The sequence below is a fragment of the Phalaenopsis equestris genome, unplaced genomic scaffold (assembly GCF_001263595.1).
Source record: "Phalaenopsis equestris unplaced genomic scaffold, ASM126359v1 Scaffold000186, whole genome shotgun sequence".
In the NCBI taxonomy this organism is placed as follows: Eukaryota; Viridiplantae; Streptophyta; class Magnoliopsida; order Asparagales; family Orchidaceae; genus Phalaenopsis; species Phalaenopsis equestris.
The window spans coordinates 351,261-359,581 of NW_018164628.1; the positions used below are offsets into that span (position 1 = coordinate 351,261).

The window sequence follows — 8,321 nt, forward strand, 5'->3', positions numbered from 1 at the left end:
TGTAGAGAAAAGAAGAGAGTGAGAAAGTGAGACTTTCTCCTACAATTATTATTGTGTTCAAACGGTGTAAATTCCTCAATTAGTAAAATCCTCTGCAACTCCGTGGATGTAGGCAATTTGCCGAACCACGTAAATCTGTGTGTTCTTTTCTGGTGTGATTTTTTCTTGTGTCATTTTTATTTTTCACTTCGTCGTCGATCGTTTTAAATTTCAAAGTTACCACAACATGTCATGGAGGCATTAGTAGAGGATTCGCTGACTACATAGTTATTGACAATCCAAGAATCAAAATTGCCAACACTCCAATAATTAGTAATCATGGTCGTTGAAACCGAACATTTTTTTATGTAAAACAAAATAAATGAATTCATAAATCTAAAATTGTTGATTCTCATGCAAAATATGCCCTCATTCTGAAGTATTCTAGTCATGATTTATACAGATTATTGAAAAAGTCCAATATTCAGCATTTTGCAAGATCAATGGCATGAATTTGTAATACAGAACATCTGCAATTACAATAAGAGTTACGAGGAAAAGCTGAAAGTCGCCATAATCTTGATTGCTAATACGTTGCAGCTTATAAAAGCTTAGAGAATTAGGCTGATAACAGAAAGCTAGAGTTTGGTATCATTACATGACACGTGTATGACCAGGATTGCAGCAAGACTGAGAAATGAAATGTCATAGCAGACTGTGGTTGAATAATTATACTGGCTTGTCACAGTTCATCAAAGTCAGTATCTGTGGGGATCGTCAATCTGTTTCTAAGAACATGGAAATGAGGTGTAAGAAGACAATTCGTAAGTATATCTGCTCGTTGATCCTTAGTGTTTATATGATGCACCACAATTTGAAGTGGTTTGATACAATCACAAATAAAATGAAAATCAAGATTCATATGCTTTGTGTGGGCATGAAAAACTAGGTTGTTGGCTAAAGCAATAGCTGAGATATCATCACAAAATAAAGTTGAAAGAGCAGTTATAGCTTTACCAAACTCATTGTGCAATCAACGAAACCAAATAATAGATGTTATGCAGTCGCAAGGTCACAATATATAATTTTGGTTAAAGAAAGAGCAAGTGTATTTTCTTCACAGTCCAAGAAATTAAAGTTGAGCCAAAAAACATTCAACAGCCAGTGGTAGACTTGTGATCAGTAAAATCACTAGTTCAATTGGAACAGGAGGCTTAGAGTAAGCTTGGAGATATAGAGAGCCACGATGTATTGGAAGACCATAGGATATAGTGGCTTTAATTTAATGAAGCAAGGGCTTTTACTTTTGAGTGCGAGTTGGAGAAGGATCATGCACTCCTTGACATAAGTGTTTGACAACAGACGATTGATCCAGCCATGTTATAGTTAACTGTTGGAGTGAGCCAACTAAGTGATAGTGAACATTACGATGGATTGAATTAGATGAAGAAGTGTTTAAGGTACTTTTGTTGGTAGCTGGGTTGTGGAATGGTTTGCATCTTTCATACCGACTCGATGAACAGTATCTGAGGCTTAAGTGGATTGGTTTAAATTCAGACTGTATGTTGTTTACCAGTGTGTATTCCTAGGAAGTAGGATACGTCATTTAATGTCTGCATATTGAAGCATTGATGTAGGTTAGCTGGAAGTTTAGATGCAACATTGTTGCATTACTAGTGAGTAAAATATCGACCCGTATAAGAGAATGCACAACTGCAGTTTGGTGCATGTATATAAGGAGTGAAGGATCAGCCTGATTTTGAGCGAACCCAAGCGGTTTGAGGTGATCGGAGAGGGTTGCAAACCACTAGCTAAAAGTTTGTTTTAATCTATAAATTACTTTGTGTAAGAAGCAGACATAATTTGAATGTTGCTTATCCATAAATCCTAAAGGTTGTTCTATATAAACTTTCTCTTGATGTTGACCATGTGAATGCATTAGATACATCTGTTTGAGTAAATTGGCCAGCTATGATGAATAGCGATGGAAATAAGTATCCAAATGGGAGGCATTTTGGCAACTGGGATCAAAGTTTTGCTATAATCAATGCCAAATTTTTTTTAATACCCTTGAGTCACTTAACAAACTTTGTAATGCACAATGTGTCCTTCAATAATATATTTGGTTCTATATATCCATTTACAACCAACAAAATTTGGTTCTTGGGAACAGGAACTAAGCTTCTCGTTTCTTGAGATTTTAAGGCCTGGAATTTTTCTGACATGGCAGCTCGTCACTTACTTGGGCTTCAGGTTATCAGTTTTGTTCCAAGTCTGTGTAGTGTGACTGGCATGTGTTGGGAGATAGGGATTTAGGAAAACTGGAGCAGGGAGAGAAATACTGTCGGTTGAAGAATGAAGAGAAGAGTTGGATGGTTGTGTTTGTTGTAATTGAGGGGAGGAGTGACCTGGGTTTGAAAGTAGATGAGTGGTAAGGCGTCAGATAAAGAAAAGAAAGTAGTGTAATTTATAGGAGCAGAAGTTGGTTGAATGTTTTGTGGTGACTTAATAGAAGTAGGAACTAACATAAATTGAAAATGAATGGACTAGCTGATAAGGGAGCTTTGTATGGTTAGGAAAGATTTTAATACAGGAAAGTATGCTCACGAAAAGTGACATGCCTGAAGATGATAAGCTTACCATTTTTTCTTATTGCAACACATATAATCGTTGTAGTTAGAAGCATATTTGAGAGACACTCATGAAGTGGAGAAAGGAGAAAATTTATTCTGAGAATAAGGTTGCATCCAGGGATCAAACGTCCAAAGGTTTGAAAGCACTTGTAGTCAGAGTGTTTGTTATAAATTATATAGTATGGTGATGTGTTGTTTGTGTTTGGATAAGGTAAGCTGTTGATGAGGTATATGGTTGTTAGAAGTGTTAACCCAAAGATTGTGAGGTAGGTGTATATCGTTGAATAAAGTACTGTTAGTTTTTAGAATATGGCAATTTTTATGTTCAGTGATTCCATTTTGCTCACATATATAAGGATACCAATTCTAATGTAGAATCTAGATTGGTTTAGAGAAGTTTGAAATGAGTTTTTACAATATTCTACTCCTTCATCTGAGTGATATATTTTTATTTGGTTGGTCAATTGTTTCTCAAGAAGAGTTTTAAATTTTATATGGTATAGAAAAAACCCAACAAAATCAAAACCGATCATTAATAAAGAGATATATGATAAGTCTCGGCACCAAAATCAGCGAAAAAAACATGATGAAATCACAATAGATGGGCGGAAAAACACAAATGATGGCTGCACTTACTTCAATTTAAAGAAAATCAAGCAAGATACAATTGATGATCTACTTTCGAGAGGTAGATCTGCTCTCCCACGCCCTAGACGTCGCTAGGTACAACACCAAAAGAAGAAAATACAACAGTCACAAAATAATGCATGAAAATAGAACAAACCCTAGGTTCCCCCTTTAATAAAATCCTCATACAGTATTTGAAAACTTTCCTTCTAAACTTTCCTCCAAACTCGCCTCAATTTCTCCTCATTGAATGTGTGATTATGGTCCGAGTGGACCCCACCCCCTCCTTTCCTTCCTCTATACCTCTCCTGGGTCCCTCCCCTTCTTTCTGAGACAAGAACCGGCCCGCTTGTGTGCCAGCTGTGCTACAATCGGCTGATCCCTCCTGGACCGGCCTGTCTGTGAGCGTAACATTACTCCCCTCCCAAAAAAGTACATTGTCCCCAACGTGAAAAAATGAAATTACTTGTGGATCACCTTTTCTAATGTGGAACTCTTGGGTGACCCATTTTCTATCCGGATAAAGTTTGTTGTGCATCCAGGATCTCGATGTACAAATATCCATGAGTATCTTCAAACATGAGAATAATAAGCACATTATATAATGCATTCAATTGAATAAATTGTATTTAATTATTTTAGTAGATTGACTTGTCGATTGGTAACAAAAGGTGATGAAACATGACAATAATCAACACATTTTAAAAGGAATTAACGTTTTTTTATAGATTTTAAGTCAAAATGTTAACAGCCTGCTAAGGCTCTTAGGGCTGTTGAAGGTCGTTTATTGACGACTATTTATCCATAATTTCTTCAAATCTTGTTTACACTATAGCTACAACAACATTTTCATGAGTGCAACTTTTTCATATTTTACTAGTGTAAAGCTACTCATCCATCTAAACATTCTCATCTCAACAACTCTTAATATAGCTCTTTCACATGATGTTTTAAGAGTTTGGTTAAAAGTTGTGGGACGAGGATACTTAGTTTTATGATCGACTCTTCACTTAGAGACAAAATATGACAAAAATATATTTGTGCGAAAGCTAGTGTAGCTATAACGGCATATAATATTAGAGGGAGTCATCCTAATGGATTGAAAATCATTGCTTGACTAATAATAATCTTCGACAGAACTAATATAACTAAAATATCAAACAAACCAACTTGTAGTATAGCTAATTTTGTTTATCAATATAGCTACAACAAACCTTGCATGAGTTTATTTCTTTCGCATTTTATTTTTCAAATGGAAATTCAATCATAGCACTAAGCACACCCATCATCGCAAACCCCATACACGAAATCTAATTTGTTAGTTTTAAAATAGAAATTCACTTCGAATTCTAATTTGCATTGTCAAAATAGGAATTGTGGTAATGGAATTTAGATTTTGATGTCAATTTCCATCTTGGAACTGACAAATTACATTTCGAAGTGAATTTCTATTCTGGTTGTGGAAATTAGACTTCACATTGGATGATGCAGAGAAAACTCTTTCATCATATGAAATGTTTCATTCTAAGAACATATTTTCAGATGTGCAGTCAATCGCGTAAGGGACTACGGGGACAATAATTTTTAGTTATATGATTGGCTTTAGAGCGTTTTTAAACCTTTGCCCGCTGCTGGAGAGTGAAGTTGGGCCTGGTTGATGAACATGAATTCTCCTCCCTATCAGGTATAGAACCAGGTTATGTCCAGAGTGGGTAATTACTCCCTTTAGAATTTACAAATTCTTTTAATAAATAGTAAAATTTAATATTTTTTTTTCTTATGTGGTTCGTGCAATTTATTAATTTTGCCCCACCCTCGATATATTTTTTTGCCCAGTACTTAAAACAAATTGATATTTGGTGATTGTGTCCATTTTAAAAAATAATGTTGGTTCTAACTCTGCAATTTGGCCATCTTCAAAATTTCATGTTTTTTTATTATTTTAAAGATTTAAATTCACAGCTTGAAAAATTCATTATGCTAATAGCTTGTAAAGCAATTTATTTTTTTTGAAGTTGTTATACTCTTTTAAATTCAAGTAGAGGAAAGTATGTTCAATGAATTGGAAGAATACAACTTGAATTATTTTTCTATGAAGATTAATGTTTGTCTTTGCTTAAAAATCATAGGTCTTCACAACCACACAACTAAGATGGTAGATATATTTATATAAAGAAATCGGGTGAAATAAAATTGATTGTGCCTGATCCACTTGAGAGATTTAGAATTAATATAGAAAGAGTTTGTGCAAGCCTCAAAGGCATAGTACATCATGCATGTATATAGTTTTATATCACATATGGGTATGGCCCTGTGATTTTTTTTTCCTTTTCAACTTTCTTACATGAAAACTCTAATGTCTTGTTTTTCTGTCCTTTTTTGTATACGTACGAAACCTACATACAAAATATTAAACTCTATCACTCTTCATGAATATTCTTGAACATAAAAACTACTAAAAATGATAGATGTAAGAGAAAATGTTTGATAAATCAATCCTAAATAGCAAAACATATAAAACAAACCACATAGTTTTAATATCTCCATTCAATGAGAAGTTTTAGGAAGATAGTCTTCATTTTTTGCCTTGACTTTCACTAAGAAGAAGTAACAGGACTACTTCTCCCTCCTAACAAGGGAGCTTTTATCAAAACCACGATCCTTGTAAGTATTTGAAGAAGACGTGTGTTGCCAGAACACATGATAATTAAGTTTCAAGAAATTCATATGCCTATCTTGTCAGGCCATTGGTTTTCATTATCAACATCATTCAAAAGATATTACTTCTCGTTGATAGTTCTTCTAGAGAAGAATGTTACAAAAAGGCGTAAGTCAAAGTTCTAAATGTGTCAAAATTTCAATGGAGTCTTAAGAACTTTGCTTTAAGAAACTAATACTAATATATCCTGCACTACAAGACAGATGCACCCAGGCAGGCTCGAACCCGTGACCCCAAGGGACTCACAATGCAGTTGTCAACCAAAGAGTCAAGGGGCGTCTTCTGAGGGCTCGAAAATTTATGAAGAGGATAGCGAATGAACACAGGAGAGGTGCAATTTGAATCAGGGGACATAGTCTACTTGAAGTTGAGGCCCTACCGACAGAAGACATTGACCGGGAGGAGAAGCAAGAAACTTTCACCGAGATACTTTGGGCTTTATAAGGTGATGAGATGCATTGGGGCAGTGGCCTACCATTTGAAGTTACCACCATCATCCGCACTACCCCGGTGTTCCATGTATCCCAGCTGAGACGAGTGATTGAAGATCACACACCCTCATCTACTCTACCGCTGACGCTGGCGGGGGACTTGGAGGTGATTCTGGAACCATTAGAGATTGAGGGAGTGCGCCGAGGAGTAAGGGGGAGTGAAGGAGGTATTGATTAAGTGAAAAGGGTTGTCAGACTATGAAACAATGTGAGAGCTTTACTAGGTGATCCACAATCAGTTTCCATCTTTTCACATCGAGGACAATGTACTTTTTTAGGAGGAGAGTAATGTTACACCCATAGATGGGTCATAGAATTTTTATGTTACCCTTGAAAAAATTTGTGAAAACCAGAACCCTGCTGATATGTTGACTAAGTGTTGATGCTTGAGAAAATTTGTGAAAGTCAGAACTCTGCTGATATGTTGACTAAGGGTGTTATTCTTGAGAAACTGAAGTTGTGCACAGCTTCAGTTGGTCTTCTAGCTTGAAGACAGGGATCTTGAGTTGCAAAGGTGGAGGATAACACTTTTGAAGAAAAGGGTGACGCGACCGGTGAGTGATATCAGTTTGAGGAAGAAGACGTTGTAGTTTGTGTACTGGTCTCCAAGTGGGATATTTGTTGTGGTGGAGCCAAATTTAAGAAAATAAAAATTTGCTTGCCGCCTCTTTCAACTGTTGCCGCCTCTCATTCTTTGGAAGAGGCATGAACTTTGATTTGGTTGGCCCCACCACCATAAATGCAAGCAAAAGAGAAGAATTCTAAACATCTTCTTTGAGACCGAACTCCAAAAGGCTGCTTCACGAATTTGGTTTCTGTGTAAGGCTTACGAAAAAATTGCTACAGGCGAGGCGGTTTTCAAGGCTTCTTAGAAGAAAGAAACTGTAAAGAAATATTCTTGGTTTATGCTCTCCCTCATTCTTCTTCTGTTCTGCATTGGTTTACGGGTGAAGGAAGTATCGCAAAGCACCGGGAAGAAAAGTTACGTGGTGAAGGATTAAATTGCAAGCACGTAGCAGCAGTTCCTTGCGATTTGTTTTTCGGTCTTCTGTGAGACGCCAGAAAGGAAAAGCTCCCCTTACTGTTGCTTCTTGGTGATCGGGCTGAACCTTGCGTGCGATATATCTACAAGCAGTAGGAATCGCGAGGTGTGCTCTTTCCGATTCTTCTTCTTCTTGGGTGACTCTCCGGAGCCAGAAAGAGCAAGTGAGAGATCCTGTAATTGTCGACGTGATCAAACGGTGTAATTCCTCAATTAATAAAAACCTCTGCAACTCCGTGGATGTAGGCAATTTGTCGAACCACGTAAATCTGTGTGTTCTTTTGGTGTGAATTTTCTCATTCTATTTTTCGCATTCGTCGTCGATCGTTTTCCAATTATATATACCACAACAGTTATTATCTGCCGATGGTGGAATAGAGGCATCTAACCCATTACCTCTAAATAATTTGAGAAATTAAGGTTTTCAAGGATAAGTTGAGTTTGGATAACATATTTAATATTTGAAATGTGAAATTCTTAAGGGAATAGAAAGATCCGCGTTATGCAATAAGGAACTAGTTTGAGGATTAATTGTTGAAGTTGCAGACCTATACATTTGTAATGAAAAAAAGAGCATAATATAGAAAGCTGAGAGCTAGAAATGCAATGAGATCTTATTGTAGGCTGAGTTGAATAACCTGTAAGGCATATATGCTCCGATACCATGAAAACTCCAATATTCAGCATTCTACGAGACCATCTGCAGGAATTTGTAACACAAAAAATCTGTACTTAACAGGATTAAAGTAAGAAGGGAAAGCTGAAATTCACCATTGTCTTGATTGCTAATATCATCACATGACATGGGTACGTTCAGAATTTCAGCAGGA

The 8,321-nt window shown here is 36.4% G+C and overlaps 1 protein-coding gene across 1 annotated transcript in view; it reads left to right on the top strand.

The window, feature by feature from the left end:
- Nucleotides 1-8,321, top strand: part of LOC110022355 — a 16,447-nt gene that overhangs the window by 7,302 nt on the left and 824 nt on the right. The window lies entirely within an intron of this gene.